At 34.4% G+C, this 21,912-nt stretch overlaps 3 long non-coding RNA genes across 4 annotated transcripts; all 3 read left to right on the forward strand.

The window, feature by feature from the left end:
* The first annotated feature begins 2,633 nt into the window (after positions 1 to 2,633).
* LOC149494783 (uncharacterized) lies at positions 2,634 to 4,534 on the forward strand. 2 transcript variants are annotated; one of them, XR_016321615.1, is made up of 3 exons: positions 2,634 to 2,723; positions 3,500 to 3,565; positions 4,282 to 4,534. It is a non-coding gene; the product is annotated as an uncharacterized LOC149494783 (long non-coding RNA). The 2 variants fall into 2 exon arrangements; XR_016321614.1 differs by lacking the exon at positions 2,634 to 2,723 and having other exon boundaries at positions 2,735 to 3,565.
* Positions 4,535 to 8,064: 3,530 nt separating this feature from the next.
* On the forward strand, positions 8,065 to 11,313 carry LOC149494784 (uncharacterized). The gene is made up of 3 exons (XR_016321850.1): positions 8,065 to 9,503; positions 10,280 to 10,345; positions 11,061 to 11,313. It is a non-coding gene; the product is annotated as an uncharacterized LOC149494784 (long non-coding RNA).
* Positions 11,314 to 14,843: 3,530 nt separating this feature from the next.
* LOC149494785 (uncharacterized) lies at positions 14,844 to 18,093 on the forward strand. The gene is made up of 3 exons (XR_016321847.1): positions 14,844 to 16,281; positions 17,058 to 17,123; positions 17,841 to 18,093. It is a non-coding gene; the product is annotated as an uncharacterized LOC149494785 (long non-coding RNA).
* The last annotated feature ends 3,819 nt before the right edge of the window (positions 18,094 to 21,912 follow it).

A 21,912-nucleotide genomic window follows, 5' to 3' on the forward strand; every position in this document is an offset into this window, starting at 1 on the left:
GTTGGCCAGGGCATTCAAATCCTTCAGGCTGATCAAACCAAGCCTCGGAGGTGTTTTCAAAGCCAATCAAACCGAGCTTTGGAGTTATTCACAAATCCGACTGGAGCTGACGAAAGCCGATCAAACCGAGCTGAATAGGTGGCCAGATGATCAAATCAATCCAACATCTTTCGAACAGACCAAACCGAGCTTCGAGGATGATTACCAAATTGAAGGCGCGTCAATGGACCACTTTAACATTAATCGTTTATACAATTAATGATAAAGTGGGGGGGCAAACTATTGACACGTGTTTTTTATGCCCCGCCTGATCCAATGATGATACGAGGATGTGAAATGAATGGGTTAATGCCATCTAGAAGTCCTTTAATCCAAGGATTTAAATCAAACCAATTTTAAGTTTCTGGTTGGGTCAGTCGTGTCACCCAACTGTCAGTCGTGTCACCCAACTGCCAGTCGTGTCACCCCACTGCCAGTCGTGTCACCCACTGCCAGTCGTGTCACCCAACTGTCAATCATGTCACCCTACTGCCAGTCGCATCACCTCACTGTCAGTCGTGTCACCCAACTGCCAGTCGTGTCACCCCACTGCCAGTCGTGTCACCCCATCGCCAGTCGTGTCACCCCATCGCCAGTCGTGTCACCCAACTGTCAGTCGTGTCACCCCACTGCTAGTCATGTCACCCCACTGCCAGTCGCGTCACGCGACTGCCAGTCGCGCCACCCCACTGCCAGTCGCATCACGCGACTGTGAAAATGAACTGCGTGACGCAGCTACAGTAGCGTGACGCAGCTGTGTCCTGACCTACCCTATAAATACATCTCTTTCTCACAATTTTGACAGAAGAAGAACAAAAAAAAAGAGGAACACGATTTTGAAACCCTAAAAAACACACTATAAAGAAACCACAATTAAATCCTTGAAAAAATGGCTTCTGGAAATCTTAGCTATCATTTGTTAAGAGATTTGATCCATTTGCAAGCATCAATCTGAGGATTAGGTAATTTTCTTAACATTATTTGTATTTTTTTTATATATTTTTGTGATTTTAGTAATATTTTTGTGGTTTTAGTAATCTAAGTTTTTTTAAATTATATTCTGTTCATATTTGGCCATTTTATATGTCTTTAAATCGTATTTAAGTAAGAAATAATGTAAATAAAACATTTAAAAATGAATTCTGGGCTAGGACAGTGCATCACGCAACTATTCCTAGATGAACAGCTGCATCACGCAACTGTTCCTGGAAGAACAGTTGGGTCACGCAACTGTTCATCCAAGAACAGTTGCGTCACGCGACTGTGCACTATTCACTGTGCACTATTCACTGTTCACTATTCACGGCTCATGAAGAACAGTCGTGTCACACGACTGTTCATCCAAGAACAGTCGTGTCACGCGACTGTTCATCGATTTTTCCAGAAAAATAAAAAAATAATAATAAATTTAATTTCTTCAATAAATTTGAAAATGCCCAATTATGAACAGATCACAGTTTAAATAAACTTAGAATACTAAAATGTAATTTTATGTGTTTATTTATATGAATTTTGCAATTTATGTTTAAATGAAAAGTAAAATTAAGTTTGTTGATTTATTTATATTTAAGATTAATTTGCATGTTTATGAAAAATTTGCATTTCTAGTGTTAAATAATAAATATGCATGATTTTGGGTTTATGGGTTGGATTTAAATCGGGTAGAATGTATTTTAGGTTCGGTTTGTTGCCCGCCTTGAACCATAAGGCAAGAGCGGGTCATTTATTTATTTGATTTAATATTTTCGGTTCGGTTTGTTGCCCGCCTTTAACCATAAGGCAAGAGCGGATCTTTTTATTTATTTATTTGGTTTGATCGCTTTGATTTAATTGCTTTGATTTGAATAATTGCTATGTGATAATTAGATTTGATTGGGACGATTAATTAATTTTCCACATAGGAACTCGGTTCGGTTTATTCGGGTTGGGTTTAATTAAATAAATTGGCTTTTCTAAAATTAAAATAAATTAGAAATTGTAGGTTAAATGAAATAACCCGAATTTTTATTTTCAAAATTTTTCCAATTAAATTTAATGAACCGACAGCCTGGAAATTAATATTAATATTTTAGTGCAACTACTATGAGAAACCGAACCAAAAACCGATTGAAAAATTTGAAAACCAGTTAAAAATCGATGATTTGGGCTGAATCGAACCGGTTCGACCCAAACCATCTAGAAAATTCTCTTTTTCTTTTATCTCCAACGCTAAACTCACTCCCCCTCACCAGCGCACCTCCACTCCATCGCCACTGTCACCACAGCGCCACCGCCACTCCTCCCTCTTCTTCTTCTTTTTCTTCTCCTTCTTCTTCTTCTTCTCCTTCTTCTTCTTTCCTTTCTTCCTTTTTCTTTCTTTTTCTTTCCTTGTGCCTGCGTTCTTGGCGAGACAGAGGCAACGCAGCAGAGCCGCGCGCCACTGCCACTCGGCCACCGCCCCTACTGCAGCTCGGCAACGCAGCAGCTCCTCGTCTCCTCGGCCAGATCGCGTTGCTGTTCCTCTGTCGCGCCTACAGCAGCAGCACAGCCTTGTCAAGCCGTCGCTGCCACTACAGATCGAGCCTCCGCCGGCGTCACAGCAACTCTGCCGTCTTTCCAGCACGCCGATCGGTCGTCTCCACCTCTCTTCGCCACTGCCAGTCGAGTTCGACCACCGGCAGTTACTGCTTTTTAACCCGACACGCGTAAGAATTTTCGATCTAGCAATAATTAATTAATTAACGTTAATTTAGTTAATGTTATTTAGTTAATGTTATTAGTAGTTAATTAATTAACATTAATTGTGTTAATGTTAATGTTATTTAGATAATGAAATATTAGTTAATTAAATTAGTATTAGATATTAATATTAGATAATGAAATTAATTTTATTATTTGTAATTAATTAATCTAGCTAAGTTAATGTTAGAAATGTTAGATAATGAAATTAATCTTATTATTTGTAGTTAATTCAATTTGGTAAATGTGAGTAGTTAATAGCTTTATAATTTTATTGTTGATTTAATTAAGGTAGCTTAGATATAATGTTATTGTAATGTATAAATTGGATTGTGTGGTGATGTTGAGATTAAGGAGGATGGGAAACTGTTGTTTGATTAATTGCCCGACGGATGGGCCGTATGGATTGAATATTTGTGAAATTGTTGATATTTTAACAGGTAGATAGTCCAATTTTTAGGGGAGATGCTGCCGAAATTTCGGTAGAAAAATAAAATAAATTCGGTATAAAAAAAATAAATAAATAAATAAATAAAATAAATTTCGGTAGGAAATAAAATAGAAGTCAAAAGAAAATAAAGAAAATAGTGTTCGGTAGAAAAATAAATTTATTATAGAAAATAAATTAAATCTCGAGATTAAATTACGTAGAAGAGTTAGAATATAAAATAAAAATTTTAGAGTGGTAAAGAAATATTTTGTCTGATAGAATTATTTTCTGCTGTGTCCTTCTTTTTCTTAGATCGCCCGGGTCCATCTAGTGCTCTTCCAGGACAGAATCAAAGCTAGAACTTCGCTCTCCATCACTGTGAGTAATAATAAATAATGCATGTCAACACTGCATTTGCATAACATTACATTTTTATATATTTACATATTGTATTTTCTCAAATATATTATGTTATGATCACTATAATTATACTTATGCATAATTGTGCATTTGGATGAAATTGGTGTATTATGATAAATGAATTGTTTGATTATTTGTGCTGTGTATATACTGTGCTCTGTTTGTGTGGAGTTAGGATGAAGTGGGTCACCCTGGGTTTGTGAGGACGGTCGATAAATATGGATCCTGATGAACTGATGAAATTGGACCGTCGGCCGGGTAAATGGGAGATCGGCGCCCCCGTGTGCACCTGATGAATTGATGAAATGATGTTGATGAGATGGAAAAGAAAAGAGAGAATGTAAAATAAAATATTGAGAGGACTGGTCAAGTGAGGATTAGACCGGTCGGCCAGATATGGGGGATTGGCTCCCCGGGTGCACATGTTTGAGAGGATGGGCTGTTTGAGAGGACGGCTCGTCGGGGGTTTAGGTGACGCCACTGACTAATTTCCACGTGATGTGATTATTTGAAGGTGATATTGTTTGTGGGTGCTGATGTAATGTCATCTGATTGACTGTTGTGTGTTCATTCAGTAAACTAGGGTGCATTTTGCTTGACTGTATGTGGTGTGTATTATTTATTATTATTCGCTGAGTTGCAAAACTCACCCCCCCCCCCAACAAACCTCCCAGGTACTAGGAAGCAGCTGATTCGACTGGAGCTCTGCAATCTTCTCCGCAGAGTTATAAATGTAAACTTTATATTCCTGTTATTTAATTTTGGATGTATAAATTATTCTGTTATCAGATTATTCTTGGACTCCGCAGTTATAGGGTTGTGTATTAATATTGGACTTATTGTTAGCACTACACTATAAATTAAATGTTAGGTAATTAGCTGCAGGTGAACCAGTAAGCCCATAACGTGATTATAATTTATTGTGAATAGGCCCTGGTTATACATTATGTGTTATTTGAGTTTGGGCCAGATGTTTGTATATGGGTTTACTGTTTTGATGAAATTGGAAAAGATAGGTAGACATATTGGATAATTTAGGCTTACTACGGGCCTCGGGGGCCTTAAGCTTACCTGGGCCCTAGTGCCGGTCCGGCCCATGGAAACGGGTCGTGACAAAGGTGGTATCAGAGCATAAGTTTATAAGTTTAGATGTAACTGCGGAGTAATTCCTGTCATGTCTTGACATTGTCCTCCTTGCTTTTCCCTTCAGCGTTGTTCGCAACCAGACTAAAGTCAAGTTGTTTAATGATTAAAATTTGCATCCTTGTTCGTTAGAGATGTGATTTAGTTAATGATGCTAGGAGACGGTTTAAACAAAAATCCTTCTATGGAATAAATAATAGTCATATATAATTTAAGTATGTAAGAAGATAAGTTGCATATGAATAATAAATTGAAGTCAAATACTGTAAGTGTACTATTTTATTTAATATGTGTTGAATGTAGAATACATATAAAAAAAAAAAGATGCATGAGTGCGTGTATATGTGTGCCTGCAGAATTGAGAATTAGTTGCTAGTTTTATTTAATAAGAGAACTAAACGATTCGGATTTGAGGACATTAGAATATATTTAATTGGTGCCTTGAATTAATATATGTATTTGGTGACATTTACATGATGTTGGTTGGTGGAATTTATTATAGTTATTGGGGTAAATATTTTCTGGATGGAATAATTACATTAATTAGTATAAGTACATAACTGATTTTTTATAAGATTTAAATATTGAAGGATTTGGTGTGATTTGCTATAATAATTGGAGATGAGTATTTTTCATAAAGAATAATATTGGTGGAATTATTATACCAAGTGATTTTTAATTATGAGAAGTAATTACTGCTTGGTGGAGTAAAGTGTATTGTAGCATTCATCAACTATTCCTTTTCAAGTGTATGAATATAGGGAATCATATAAATTATTGTGGTTATAAGAAACGTAAATTGTGATCCGTAGTAAGAGACAAATTACTCTACTCTGTATGCATTTAGTAATGGATATTGTGTGGATTGTGGCATCTTATGGTTTAATATGGTACAAGTAAGAATTAAATCTAATGGTATTTAGCTTTTGATATTTAAAATAATTGTTGCACACTCGATGGTATGTGAATTACAATCAATGATTTTGTTTAATGGGAGATTCTATGATCTGAGGACTCCATAAGGGAATTAAGGTACTTACGTTATGTAAATATTGGGCTATGATGATTAAGAGTATTGGTGAATGACATCGGACATGGAGAGATAATTGTCCAATTATTTAATTGATATAATACTAGTAAATTAGATAAGTAAGGATGGATCTAGTCCTGTTATTGTATGGATATTAAGAAAAGAATCAATTGTAGAAACGTGAAGAGTATGAATTAATGTGAGTTAAATGAGGATAGTCAGTAATTAGAGGTTTAATAAATTAGGGATTATGGGTAACAAGATTCGATGAAAATAAAAATAATGATACATCAGCGGATTTAAGATAAAGACCTCTATATTTTGGGATTTCATGAGTGTAGAAAAATTGTGGTTTACAGTCATGAAAGAGTTATGGATCCATGTGTGATATAATTAAGATCTTAGTACATGTAGAATGTTTAATAAGCCAGACTAAGCTTATGGACCAAGTATAATAAAATAAAAGTAAAAGATAGCAAAGGAAATTAGTGGTTTTGGGATTGAAATGCTATTGTATTCGATGATAATTATATTAGGAAAATTATAGCTTGAATATAATTTGAATATAAAGAACAGAGGAGAATAATGTTTGTATAATTAAACAGTTTCTTGTTATCTCTTGGAGTATAGAGAGAATGTGAATGTTAAGAAATTAAATGATCATGAATAGTAATTTTATGATGTAATTAAATTAAGATCTAAAAAAAAAAAAAAAAAAAAAAAAAAAAAAAAAAAAAAGAAGAGTTGTGAAAGTTCAAAAGATGCTTTAGAATAAGTAATTAAGAATAGGTAGTTAGACAAAAAGAAGTGAAATATTATTAAAAGTAGAAAGATGGAACATGTATACTATTGAAGGTAGGGAAATGGCTTTTAGGTTTAAAATAGTCATCACTATCGGTGATAATTCTAATAGAATATTAAATAAATAATTGATAATGTTATAAACCAACCTTATGAGTTGAGTTAATCGGGTCCTTGCAAGGTGAGTTTTGAGAACTTTGTGGTTCATATATAGTAAATTCATATTCTAAAAAGAGATCAAAGGTAGGAAGTTATTGAATGTCTGGTGGTATACAAATAGATAATGATTTAAGGATTGTAATCCCGATGATGAAAGAACTTAGTACTTATATTCAGAAAGATAGACTTTCTACTGGAGAGAGAGATAAGAAAATTTTGACTTATGTAATTTGATAGCATCTAGTTGGGAAATAGTAATGATTGGAAATAAGAGTTGATAAAAGATCATGGGGGCTTAGCTTGAGATGACAACGAATGTGAATAAATTTAATCTCTTGACGTAAAGCAATTAAAATAAGGAAATTCTATTAATTAGTGCAACTTTTGCAAGTTACTTGTTTTATTGGATAAAGAAGGAAAATTATATTTATGTCCTTAGTAGAACGTAAAGGTAATTAGAGTATTTTCATTTATTAGTAAGCTAGCTGGGTTTTAATTTACTATTTATTTTGGATATTGAAAATTTGTGCAAGAATAAACAAGTGAACTTGAGATAGTTTTAACAACTTTGGTGAGGAGAATACATGCTAGTATTTGAAGACTGAAAAGATAAACTATAGAACTGTTGGATGTGATTACGGGATGGTTTAAGATTATATTTTAATTATATTGGAATGCCAACTCATGGATGTCGATTAGATCATTAATCAATTTAAATTGCTCATGGTTCGATTGAGGTACCATTTAGAGCGAAAATTATTAATGCATAATGTGGAGTCAATGTAAAGTTATTCCGAATTCCTTAGCAATTGAGAGAAATTATGATTGAATGAATAGAATTGTGTTATAAATGGCAGTTTGCGACTTATCTTATTGTTTAAGGGAAGATTTAAATAGTTAGGTCCATTCGAGAACTGGTACATTGTAACTCTGATGTTGAAGGATTCAATAAGTTGTTAACCTTGTTTAGGGTAAAGAATGTAGAGAGAACATAATTAAGGTTGAGGATATTCTTAGATCGTATAAGGTATAAATTGTACAAATCTTGGAGATGATAGACTTGGAGAAAAGGAATAACTCAATGATATTATTATCTGAATATTCATAGGCATTCATGAGATTAAGAATAAACATAAGACAAAGGACATAGTCTAATCAGGAGTTGAATTATGGGTTTAACATTCTTGATCTCTTACTTAGCTAGAGAAATGTCATGATTTTGTTTGAAATAAGCTTGTAGTAGTGGCAAGAATTTGTTCTCTTTAATTGGAAATGATCAAATAGTACTTAATAGCAGAATTTGATAAGAATCAAAAACTTTCTTGAATTAGCAGCAATCATCTTACTTAATTATGAACAACGTCAATGATTATGAGGGCAAATATATGGAATTGGAGTTGATGGAAAATGGATGAGTCAGCATGTAGGTTTTGAATTTTAAAATAAGGAGTCCAAATTGAGATAGTAGTAAATTTGATTGAATATGCGGATTCTTATATAAGTAAGGTTAAATACTTGGTTTGTGTATGAGTTTCTTATGGAGCGATGATCTTTGCCTATGATAGCTAGTGAGAGAATAAATGACGATACATCAATGTAAGGACACATGATTTAGAGCTAATGAGATTAATAACCCTTACTTAAGCAGAGGTTATAAGTGATTAAAATTCTTACGTGTAAAGGTGAATACTAGTGTCGAATCTGTACTTTAGGTAATGAATATTTGACTTGACTTGACGACTTATAGATATAGTACAACTCAAGTTTAAATTAACTATGGTAATAAGGTAGGTAACTTTGGGGCTAGATTCATCTCATAATCATCCTACCCTCCCTATAAATTGAATTTTCTTCCCATTGGTTTGTCTTCATAATTTAATAAAAATTAATTCTACTGGTCTGACTAACGAACTTAAAAATATTTATCTCATCTTCTTGATTCATCCTTCTATCTGCTCAACAGCATTATGTGAGAAGTACAGCCACCATTGTCGTAAACAATTGTTGCATCCTAGTTTCTTGTTATTTTCAAAATTCGAGGACGAATTTTTTTAAGGGGGGGAGACTGAAATAACCCGAATTTTTATTTTCAAAATTTTTCCAATTAAATTTAATGAACCGACAGCCTGGAAATTAATATTAATATTTTAGTGCAACTACTATGAGAAACCGAACCAAAAACCGATTGAAAAATTTGAAAACCAGTTAAAAATCGATGATTTGGGCCGAATCGAACCGGTTCGACCCAAACCATCTAGAAAATTCTCTTTTTCTTTTATCTCCAACGCTAAACTCACTCCCCCTCACCAGCGCACCTCCACTCCATCGCCACTGTCACCACAGCGCCACCGCCACTCCTCCCTCTTCTTCTTCTTTTTCTTCTCCTTCTTCTTCTTCTTCTCCTTCTTCTTCTTTCCTTTCTTCCTTTTTCTTTCTTTTTCTTTCCTTGTGCCTGCGTTCTTGGCGAGACAGAGGCAACGCAGCAGAGCCGCGCGCCACTGCCACTCGGCCACCGCCCCTACTGCAGCTCGGCAACGCAGCAGCTCCTCGTCTCCTCGGCCAGATCGCGTTGCTGTTCCTCTGTCGCGCCTACAGCAGCAGCACAGCCTTGTCAAGCCGTCGCTGCCACTACAGATCGGGCCTCCGCCGGCGTCATAGCAACTCTGCCGTCTTTCCAGCACGCCGATCGGTCGTCTCCACCTCTCTCCGCCACTGCCAGTCGAGTTCGACCACCGGCAGTTACTGCTTTTTAACCCGACACGCGTAAGAATTTTCGATCTAGCAATAATTAATTAATTAACGTTAATTTAGTTAATGTTATTTAGTTAATGTTATTAGTAGTTAATTAATTAACATTAATTGTGTTAATGTTAATGTTATTTAGATAATGAAATATTAGTTAATTAAATTAGTATTAGATATTAATATTAGATAATGAAATTAATTTTATTATTTGTAATTAATTAATCTAGCTAAGTTAATGTTAGAAATGTTAGATAATGAAATTAATCTTATTATTTGTAGTTAATTCAATTTGGTAAATGTGAGTAGTTAATAGCTTTATAATTTTATTGTTGATTTAATTAAGGTAGCTTAGATATAATGTTATTGTAATGTATAAATTGGATTGTGTGGTGATGTTGAGATTAAGGAGGATGGGAAACTGTTGTTTGATTAATTGCCCGACGGATGGGCCGTATGGATTGAATATTTGTGAAATTGTTGATATTTTAACAGGTAGATAGTCCAATTTTTAGGGGAGATGCTGCCGAAATTTCGGTAGAAAAATAAAATAAATTCGGTATAAAAAAAATAAATAAATAAATAAATAAAATAAATTTCGGTAGGAAATAAAATAGAAGTCAAAAGAAAATAAAGAAAATAGTGTTCGGTAGAAAAATAAATTTATTATAGAAAATAAATTAAATCTCGAGATTAAATTACGTAGAAGAGTTAGAATATAAAATAAAAATTTTAGAGTGGTAAAGAAATATTTTGTCTGATAGAATTATTTTCTGCTGTGTCCTTCTTTTTCTTAGATCGCCCGGGTCCATCTAGTGCTCTTCCAGGACAGAATCAAAGCTAGAACTTCGCTCTCCATCACTGTGAGTAATAATAAATAATGCATGTCAACACTGCATTTGCATAACATTACATTTTTATATATTTACATATTGTATTTTCTCAAATATATTATGTTATGATCACTATAATTATACTTATGCATAATTGTGCATTTGGATGAAATTGGTGTATTATGATAAATGAATTGTTTGATTATTTGTGCTGTGTATATACTGTGCTCTGTTTGTGTGGAGTTAGGATGAAGTGGGTCACCCTGGGTTTGTGAGGACGGTCGATAAATATGGATCCTGATGAACTGATGAAATTGGACCGTCGGCCGGGTAAATGGGAGATCGGCGCCCCCGTGTGCACCTGATGAATTGATGAAATGATGTTGATGAGATGGAAAAGAAAAGAGAGAATGTAAAATAAAATATTGAGAGGACTGGTCAAGTGAGGATTAGACCGGTCGGCCAGATATGGGGGATTGGCTCCCCGGGTGCACATGTTTGAGAGGATGGGCTGTTTGAGAGGACGGCTCGTCGGGGGTTTAGGTGACGCCACTGACTAATTTCCACGTGATGTGATTATTTGAAGGTGATATTGTTTGTGGGTGCTGATGTAATGTCATCTGATTGACTGTTGTGTGTTCATTCAGTAAACTAGGGTGCATTTTGCTTGACTGTATGTGGTGTGTATTATTTATTATTATTCGCTGAGTTGCAAAACTCACCCCCCCCCCAACAAACCTCCCAGGTACTAGGAAGCAGCTGATTCGACTGGAGCTCTGCAATCTTCTCCGCAGAGTTATAAATGTAAACTTTATATTCCTGTTATTTAATTTTGGATGTATAAATTATTCTGTTATCAGATTATTCTTGGACTCCGCAGTTATAGGGTTGTGTATTAATATTGGACTTATTGTTAGCACTACACTATAAATTAAATGTTAGGTAATTAGCTGCAGGTGAACCAGTAAGCCCATAACGTGATTATAATTTATTGTGAATAGGCCCTGGTTATACATTATGTGTTATTTGAGTTTGGGCCAGATGTTTGTATATGGGTTTACTGTTTTGATGAAATTGGAAAAGATAGGTAGACATATTGGATAATTTAGGCTTACTACGGGCCTCGGGGGCCTTAAGCTTACCTGGGCCCTAGTGCCGGTCCGGCCCATGGAAACGGGTCGTGACAAAGGTGGTATCAGAGCATAAGTTTATAAGTTTAGATGTAACTGCGGAGTAATTCCTGTCATGTCTTGACATTGTCCTCCTTGCTTTTCCCTTCAGCGTTGTTCGCAACCAGACTAAAGTCAAGTTGTTTAATGATTAAAATTTGCATCCTTGTTCGTTAGAGATGTGATTTAGTTAATGATGCTAGGAGACGGTTTAAACAAAAATCCTTCTATGGAATAAATAATAGTCATATATAATTTAAGTATGTAAGAAGATAAGTTGCATATGAATAATAAATTGAAGTCAAATACTGTAAGTGTACTATTTTATTTAATATGTGTTGAATGTAGAATACATATAAAAAAAAAAAGATGCATGAGTGCGTGTATATGTGTGCCTGCAGAATTGAGAATTAGTTGCTAGTTTTATTTAATAAGAGAACTAAACGATTCGGATTTGAGGACATTAGAATATATTTAATTGGTGCCTTGAATTAATATATGTATTTGGTGACATTTACATGATGTTGGTTGGTGGAATTTATTATAGTTATTGGGGTAAATATTTTCTGGATGGAATAATTACATTAATTAGTATAAGTACATAACTGATTTTTTATAAGATTTAAATATTGAAGGATTTGGTGTGATTTGCTATAATAATTGGAGATGAGTATTTTTCATAAAGAATAATATTGGTGGAATTATTATACCAAGTGATTTTTAATTATGAGAAGTAATTACTGCTTGGTGGAGTAAAGTGTATTGTAGCATTCATCAACTATTCCTTTTCAAGTGTATGAATATAGGGAATCATATAAATTATTGTGGTTATAAGAAACGTAAATTGTGATCCGTAGTAAGAGACAAATTACTCTACTCTGTATGCATTTAGTAATGGATATTGTGTGGATTGTGGCATCTTATGGTTTAATATGGTACAAGTAAGAATTAAATCTAATGGTATTTAGCTTTTGATATTTAAAATAATTGTTGCACACTCGATGGTATGTGAATTACAATCAATGATTTTGTTTAATGGGAGATTCTATGATCTGAGGACTCCATAAGGGAATTAAGGTACTTACGTTATGTAAATATTGGGCTATGATGATTAAGAGTATTGGTGAATGACATCGGACATGGAGAGATAATTGTCCAATTATTTAATTGATATAATACTAGTAAATTAGATAAGTAAGGATGGATCTAGTCCTGTTATTGTATGGATATTAAGAAAAGAATCAATTGTAGAAACGTGAAGAGTATGAATTAATGTGAGTTAAATGAGGATAGTCAGTAATTAGAGGTTTAATAAATTAGGGATTATGGGTAACAAGATTCGATGAAAATAAAAATAATGATACATCAGCGGATTTAAGATAAAGACCTCTATATTTTGGGATTTCATGAGTGTAGAAAAATTGTGGTTTACAGTCATGAAAGAGTTATGGATCCATGTGTGATATAATTAAGATCTTAGTACATGTAGAATGTTTAATAAGCCAGACTAAGCTTATGGACCAAGTATAATAAAATAAAAGTAAAAGATAGCAAAGGAAATTAGTGGTTTTGGGATTGAAATGCTATTGTATTCGATGATAATTATATTAGGAAAATTATAGCTTGAATATAATTTGAATATAAAGAACAGAGGAGAATAATGTTTGTATAATTAAACAGTTTCTTGTTATCTCTTGGAGTATAGAGAGAATGTGAATGTTAAGAAATTAAATGATCATGAATAGTAATTTTATGATGTAATTAAATTAAGATCTAAAAAAAAAAAAAAAAAAAAAAAAAAAAAAAAAAAAAGAAGAGTTGTGAAAGTTCAAAAGATGCTTTAGAATAAGTAATTAAGAATAGGTAGTTAGACAAAAAGAAGTGAAATATTATTAAAAGTAGAAAGATGGAACATGTATACTATTGAAGGTAGGGAAATGGCTTTTAGGTTTAAAATAGTCATCACTATCGGTGATAATTCTAATAGAATATTAAATAAATAATTGATAATGTTATAAACCAACCTTATGAGTTGAGTTAATCGGGTCCTTGCAAGGTGAGTTTTGAGAACTTTGTGGTTCATATATAGTAAATTCATATTCTAAAAAGAGATCAAAGGTAGGAAGTTATTGAATGTCTGGTGGTATACAAATAGATAATGATTTAAGGATTGTAATCCCGATGATGAAAGAACTTAGTACTTATATTCAGAAAGATAGACTTTCTACTGGAGAGAGAGATAAGAAAATTTTGACTTATGTAATTTGATAGCATCTAGTTGGGAAATAGTAATGATTGGAAATAAGAGTTGATAAAAGATCATGGGGGCTTAGCTTGAGATGACAACGAATGTGAATAAATTTAATCTCTTGACGTAAAGCAATTAAAATAAGGAAATTCTATTAATTAGTGCAACTTTTGCAAGTTACTTGTTTTATTGGATAAAGAAGGAAAATTATATTTATGTCCTTAGTAGAACGTAAAGGTAATTAGAGTATTTTCATTTATTAGTAAGCTAGCTGGGTTTTAATTTACTATTTATTTTGGATATTGAAAATTTGTGCAAGAATAAACAAGTGAACTTGAGATAGTTTTAACAACTTTGGTGAGGAGAATACATGCTAGTATTTGAAGACTGAAAAGATAAACTATAGAACTGTTGGATGTGATTACGGGATGGTTTAAGATTATATTTTAATTATATTGGAATGCCAACTCATGGATGTCGATTAGATCATTAATCAATTTAAATTGCTCATGGTTCGATTGAGGTACCATTTAGAGCGAAAATTATTAATGCATAATGTGGAGTCAATGTAAAGTTATTCCGAATTCCTTAGCAATTGAGAGAAATTATGATTGAATGAATAGAATTGTGTTATAAATGGCAGTTTGCGACTTATCTTATTGTTTAAGGGAAGATTTAAATAGTTAGGTCCATTCGAGAACTGGTACATTGTAACTCTGATGTTGAAGGATTCAATAAGTTGTTAACCTTGTTTAGGGTAAAGAATGTAGAGAGAACATAATTAAGGTTGAGGATATTCTTAGATCGTATAAGGTATAAATTGTACAAATCTTGGAGATGATAGACTTGGAGAAAAGGAATAACTCAATGATATTATTATCTGAATATTCATAGGCATTCATGAGATTAAGAATAAACATAAGACAAAGGACATAGTCTAATCAGGAGTTGAATTATGGGTTTAACATTCTTGATCTCTTACTTAGCTAGAGAAATGTCATGATTTTGTTTGAAATAAGCTTGTAGTAGTGGCAAGAATTTGTTCTCTTTAATTGGAAATGATCAAATAGTACTTAATAGCAGAATTTGATAAGAATCAAAAACTTTCTTGAATTAGCAGCAATCATCTTACTTAATTATGAACAACGTCAATGATTATGAGGGCAAATATATGGAATTGGAGTTGATGGAAAATGGATGAGTCAGCATGTAGGTTTTGAATTTTAAAATAAGGAGTCCAAATTGAGATAGTAGTAAATTTGATTGAATATGCGGATTCTTATATAAGTAAGGTTAAATACTTGGTTTGTGTATGAGTTTCTTATGGAGCGATGATCTTTGCCTATGATAGCTAGTGAGAGAATAAATGACGATACATCAATGTAAGGACACATGATTTAGAGCTAATGAGATTAATAACCCTTACTTAAGCAGAGGTTATAAGTGATTAAAATTCTTACGTGTAAAGGTGAATACTAGTGTCGAATCTGTACTTTAGGTAATGAATATTTGACTTGACTTGACGACTTATAGATATAGTACAACTCAAGTTTAAATTAACTATGGTAATAAGGTAGGTAACTTTGGGGCTAGATTCATCTCATAATCATCCTACCCTCCCTATAAATTGAATTTTCTTCCCATTGGTTTGTCTTCATAATTTAATAAAAATTAATTCTACTGGTCTGACTAACGAACTTAAAAATATTTATCTCATCTTCTTGATTCATCCTTCTATCTGCTCAACAGCATTATGTGAGAAGTACAGCCACCATTGTCGTAAACAATTGTTGCATCCTAGTTTCTTGTTATTTTCAAAATTCGAGGACGAATTTTTTTAAGGGGGGGAGACTGAAATAACCCGAATTTTTATTTTCAAAATTTTTCCAATTAAATTTAATGAACCGACAGCCTGGAAATTAATATTAATATTTTAGTGCAACTACTATGAGAAACCGAACCAAAAACCGATTGAAAAATTTGAAAACCAGTTAAAAATCGATGATTTGGGCCGAATCGAACCGGTTCGACCCAAACCATCTAGAAAATTCTCTTTTTCTTTTATCTCCAACGCTAAACTCACTCCCCCTCACCAGCGCACCTCCACTCCATCGCCACTGTCACCACAGCGCCACCGCCACTCCTCCCTCTTCTTCTTCTTTTTCTTCTCCTTCTTCTTCTTCTTCTCCTTCTTCTTCTTTCCTTTCTTCCTTTTTCTTTCTTTTTCTTTCCTTGTGCCTGCGTTCTTGGCGAGACAGAGGCAACGCAGCAGAGCCGCGCGCCACTGCCACTCGGCCACCGCCCCTACTGCAGCTCGGCAACGCAGCAGCTCCTCGTCTCCTCGGCCAGATCGCGTTGCTGTTCCTCTGTCGCGCCTACAGCAGCAGCACAGCCTTGTCAAGCCGTCGCTGCCACTACAGATCGGGCCTCCGCCGGCGTCACAGCAACTCTGCCGTCTTTCCAGCACGCCGATCGGTCGTCTCCACCTCTCTCCGCCACTGCCAGTCGAGTTCGACCACCGGCAGTTACTGCTTTTTAACCCGACACGCGTAAGAATTTTCGATCTAGCAATAATTAATTAATTAACGTTAATTTAGTTAATGTTATTTAGTTAATGTTATTAGTAGTTAATTAATTAACATTAATTGTGTTAATGTTAATGTTATTTAGATAATGAAATATTAGTTAATTAAATTAGTATTAGATATTAATATTAGATAATGAAATTAATTTTATTATTTGTAATTAATTAATCTAGCTAAGTTAATGTTAGAAATGTTAGATAATGAAATTAATCTTATTATTTGTAGTTAATTCAATTTGGTAAATGTGAGTAGTTAATAGCTTTATAATTTTATTGTTGATTTAATTAAGGTAGCTTAGATATAATGTTATTGTAATGTATAAATTGGATTGTGTGGTGATGTTGAGATTAAGGAGGATGGGAAACTGTTGTTTGATTAATTGCCCGACGGATGGGCCGTATGGATTGAATATTTGTGAAATTGTTGATATTTTAACAGGTAGATAGTCCAATTTTTAGGGGAGATGCTGCCGAAATTTCGGTAGAAAAATAAAATAAATTCGGTATAAAAAAAATAAATAAATAAATAAATAAAATAAATTTCGGTAGGAAATAAAATAGAAGTCAAAAGAAAATAAAGAAAATAGTGTTCGGTAGAAAAATAAATTTATTATAGAAAATAAATTAAATCTCGAGATTAAATTACGTAGAAGAGTTAGAATATAAAATAAAAATTTTAGAGTGGTAAAGAAATATTTTGTCTGATAGAATTATTTTCTGCTGTGTCCTTCTTTTTCTTAGATCGCCCGGGTCCATCTAGTGCTCTTCCAGGACAGAATCAAAGCTAGAACTTCGCTCTCCATCACTGTGAGTAATAATAAATAATGCATGTCAACACTGCATTTGCATAACATTACATTTTTATATATTTACATATTGTATTTTCTCAAATATATTATGTTATGATCACTATAATTATACTTATGCATAATTGTGCATTTGGATGAAATTGGTGTATTATGATAAATGAATTGTTTGATTATTTGTGCTGTGTATATACTGTGCTCTGTTTGTGTGGAGTTAGGATGAAGTGGGTCACCCTGGGTTTGTGAGGACGGTCGATAAATATGGATCCTGATGAACTGATGAAATTGGACCGTCGGCCGGGTAAATGGGAGATCGGCGCCCCCGTGTGCACCTGATGAATTGATGAAATGATGTTGATGAGATGGAAAAGAAAAGAGAGAATGTAAAATAAAATATTGAGAGGACTGGTCAAGTGAGGATTAGACCGGTCGGCCAGATATGGGGGATTGGCTCCCCGGGTGCACATGTTTGAGAGGATGGGCTGTTTGAGAGGACGGCTCGTCGGGGGTTTAGGTGACGCCACTGACTAATTTCCACGTGATGTGATTATTTGAAGGTGATATTGTTTGTGGGTGCTGATGTAATGTCATCTGATTGACTGTTGTGTGTTCATTCAGTAAACTAGGGTGCATTTTGCTTGACTGTATGTGGTGTGTATTATTTATTATTATTCGCTGAGTTGCAAAACTCACCCCCCCCCCCCAACAAACCTCCCAGGTACTAGGAAGCAGCTGATTCGACTGGAGCTCTGCAATCTTCTCCGCAGAGTTATAAATGTAAACTTTATATTCCTGTTATTTAATTTTGGATGTATAAATTATTCTGTTATCAGATTATTCTTGGACTCCGCAGTTATAGGGTTGTGTATTAATATTGGACTTATTGTTAGCACTACACTATAAATTAAATGTTAGGTAATTAGCTGCAGGTGAACCAGTAAGCCCATAACGTGATTATAATTTATTGTGAATAGGCCCTGGTTATACATTATGTGTTATTTGAGTTTGGGCCAGATGTTTGTATATGGGTTTACTGTTTTGATGAAATTGGAAAAGATAGGTAGACATATTGGATAATTTAGGCTTACTACGGGCCTCGGGGGCCTTAAGCTTACCTGGGCCCTAGTGCCGGTCCGGCCCATGGAAACGGGTCGTGACATTAAAAGAGGCCGGTTTTCCGAGCGTCGACTTTCAACGGGCCGACGTACCCAATTCCCTTACCCAGAACCTCATTGGTTCGCCTGACCAGTTTTTCTAAATAATTTGGCCTTGAATAAAAAATGGGTTTAATGGAGTCATTTAATAAAATAAAAAAATAAAAACGGTCCCATTGCCGAAAAAATGGGTGGCGACTCAAAATAAGTTATAAGACCGATTTATCGGCATCGTACATCCAAAAAAGATTTTTATCACTCTTTTCAATAAAAAAAAAAAGTTTTCTGAAATCATTCCGGGGTTGGGATTTCGGCGAAAACAGGGCCCAGGTAAGCTTAAGGCCCCCGAGGCCTGTAGTAAGCCTGAAACACTAAAAAATTTACTATTTCAGTATAATTTTAAACATTCAGCCCATACTTATAGGAAAATAAACCTCAAGATTTTGTTAAATCTCGGCCCAAATTTATCAGCTACAACATTCCACAGTTTGGGCCCAACTGGCAATACACCACATTTTTAATATGGGCTCACATAATTATATTATCTATGTTAATACACGACTAATTGTATACAAATTCTACAACTACGGAGTCACTAACTAATAGATATACATAGATTTTTATACATCTAGATACATAGCAAAATATTTATTGGTCTAGGAAAATTTTCTTTCTAGCTCTGCGATGAAGGAACATAGCTTAACCGAATTAAAGAGAAACTTACTTCCTGAAAAAAAAATTGAACAAGATATGTGAGCTTTCTAAGGAGTAACTATTATTGCACAACACACACATTCACACAAATGTGTAAATATATATCAATCTAGTCATCCGACTAGTTATATGCTCACGCAGCCAGTCACACAAATGGCATGTCACCAGTACTCACAAACAATATCACCTTCAAATAATCACATCATGTGGAAATTAGTCAGTGGAGTCACCGAACCCTCGATGAGCCGTCCTCCCACATGGCTCATCCTCTCACATGTGCACCAGGGAGCCGATCCCCCATACTGGCCAACCGGTCTAATCCTCACTTGACCAGCCCTCTCATTGTTTTTCTATCCTCTCTTTTCTTTTTCATACAAATAGGAGGCAACCCGGTGGTCTCCATCCAATCTAGATCATCAAGCACTCACAACAGGAGGCCACCCTGCGAGCTGCGATCGAATCTAGACTATCCGGTGCGCAACGACGAGAAGCCAACCCGTGGTTAACGGTAACGGTAACGGTAGGTGCACACGGGGGCGCCGATCTCCCATTTACCCGGCTAACGGTAATCATATAGGATCCATATAACGGTACGGTCTGACAGTCCCATGGTGACCCACTTCATCCCAATTTCACACAAACAAATCACAATATATGCACAGCACAATTAATCAAACAATTCTTTCTCAAATGCAATTAAATAATTAAATAAATAATATTAACAATAACGACAACGATAAAATAAATAACAACAACAACAACAATAATAATAATAATAATAATAATAATAATAATAATAATAATAATAATACACAATGATAATGATATGGTAGTTAAAGCACTTTAATTATTATGTATCGAATTGTAAAAATTATCTAAATAAGCTTATTTGTTATGTTATCAGTTAAAATTAGTCTAAGTTCTACCGAAATTTCGGCAGCACCTCCCCTAAAAATTGGACTATCTACCTGCTCAAATATCACAATATTATTATATCTTTATCAATCAATGCACACAGCTCATCCGTCGGGCAATCAATCAATTTAAAATCCCATCCTCCTTCCAAAAACAACCATATCAACACTCAACCAAAAATTTACAAACTAATTCTAACAATATTCATATAAGATCATTTATTAAGTCATTAGTTAACTAAATTATTAGCTTTACAATAACTAATTTGTTAAGCAGCTAAAACATATTTTAACAATAACTAATTATAACTACTACCTATTAAAATTCGGTTTTTATATCAATATCAACAATGGCTAGGCCTCCCAAATCTTAATTAATCAAAATTTCGGATCTAACCGTTAACCAACTAAAATTCGCCTCACTTTTCTTATGCACAATCGGCTAGTTTTAAACTAAGGATTATCTAATTATCTAATTAACTAATTCTAATTTATTTTCCTCCTCAATTCACCTAATTATAATATTAATCATGTAATTTATTTGATAATGTTCAAAATTAATTTATAACTACATTATCTCAGTTAATTAATTTCATAGCAAGGATTATATTTGATTTCAACTTAATCAATTAATAGTTTTAAATTTGGAGTTTAAAATAAAAATTGGGAAATAGGTATTAGGGCGTACCGTTTGAGAACCGGACCACAATTCCGCGATCCACGCGAAGAGGAGATCATTCTGCCTCTTGGGACCTCGCCGGAGTGTCACCGGCCGGTCACCGGAGGTGGCCAGAAAGTCGCGAATGCCCAGAAAATTGCAATGATCATACCATTTGTCTCGAAATTCAACAAGGATTCCATTTTTATCATTAGTTTAATGAGATCAACCCTCTAGTTGGTTGAAACGGGCTTGCCAGGGCGTAGAGTCGCCACCAACGTCGCTGCTAGTCCAAGGAAAAGAGTCGCGCTCACCTAAATCGCAAGCCAGATAGGGAGAGAGAAGTCGAGCGTGATCTGCGGTTGCACTCGATGGCGCCTGACTGTGGCGCTGCTGTCGCGTGCAATCGAGCGGAGAAAGATGGAGGAGGGGCTGAAGGTGTTGCGATTGCAACTTCCAACATAGCCTTTCGCATCAGAGTTGAACGGAGAGGTGATGTGGTGAGACCGGACTTGCAGCGGCGAGGGAACAACGGCGAGAAGCTCAGGTGACTGGATCGGGAAGGGAAGGGAAGGAGGAGGTTGTGCGCCTGTAGAAGAAGAAGAAGAAGAAGAAGAGAGGAAGAAGAAAGATATTATGTCGGTTTCTAGATAATTCCGGTTTGATTCGAACCAATTTGGTCTGATTCAATGGTTCGGCTCGATTTTTGCTCGGTTTGCAGGTTTTTCACTTGGTTTTCAAGCTATTTGTGCGGTTTTCGAAAGATCAATTTGGTTTTAAGGCCCGGTTCGATTTATTTTAATTATTTAGTTTGGTTCCATAATATTTTCTCCATTTACTCAATATTAATAAAATATGAACAATTATGATATTTGATTTTTAGGAAAATTAATTTATATATACATAATAGATTAATTGCTAGACTTCATATTATTATTCGAAAATTTAACTGTTCTCGATTCAAAATTTTCGACATTATATTTGGGCTTGGGTGCAATTCGAAAATTTGGGCTCGAACTGAGACTGTATTACATTTACAGCCCACACGGTCAAAATTTCTGATTTTTAATTAAATAAAAATCCAAAGATTTCAAAAATAAAAATTCGGGGTGTTTCATTTATACTATTGATTTTCCTATTTATAGTGTCCTAAGAGTACCTTCTAAACTAGGTGCACCTTCCAGAAAATCTATACAAAAATTCAAAAATGTCATATTCATATACTATATTTACAATTTATGAGTTTTAGGTTTAAATAACCCTCTTTGGTATATGATAGTATCCCTTTCAAGCTTTTTGCCAATTCGGGCATTTTTTAGCCCGATATCGATGGTGCCTTTTGCATATAGA

This window comes from Jatropha curcas, chromosome 7, assembly GCF_041381405.1.
Source record: "Jatropha curcas cultivar XTBG-Jc1 chromosome 7, XTBG_Jcur_1.0, whole genome shotgun sequence".
NCBI classification, from domain to species: Eukaryota; Viridiplantae; Streptophyta; class Magnoliopsida; order Malpighiales; family Euphorbiaceae; genus Jatropha; species Jatropha curcas.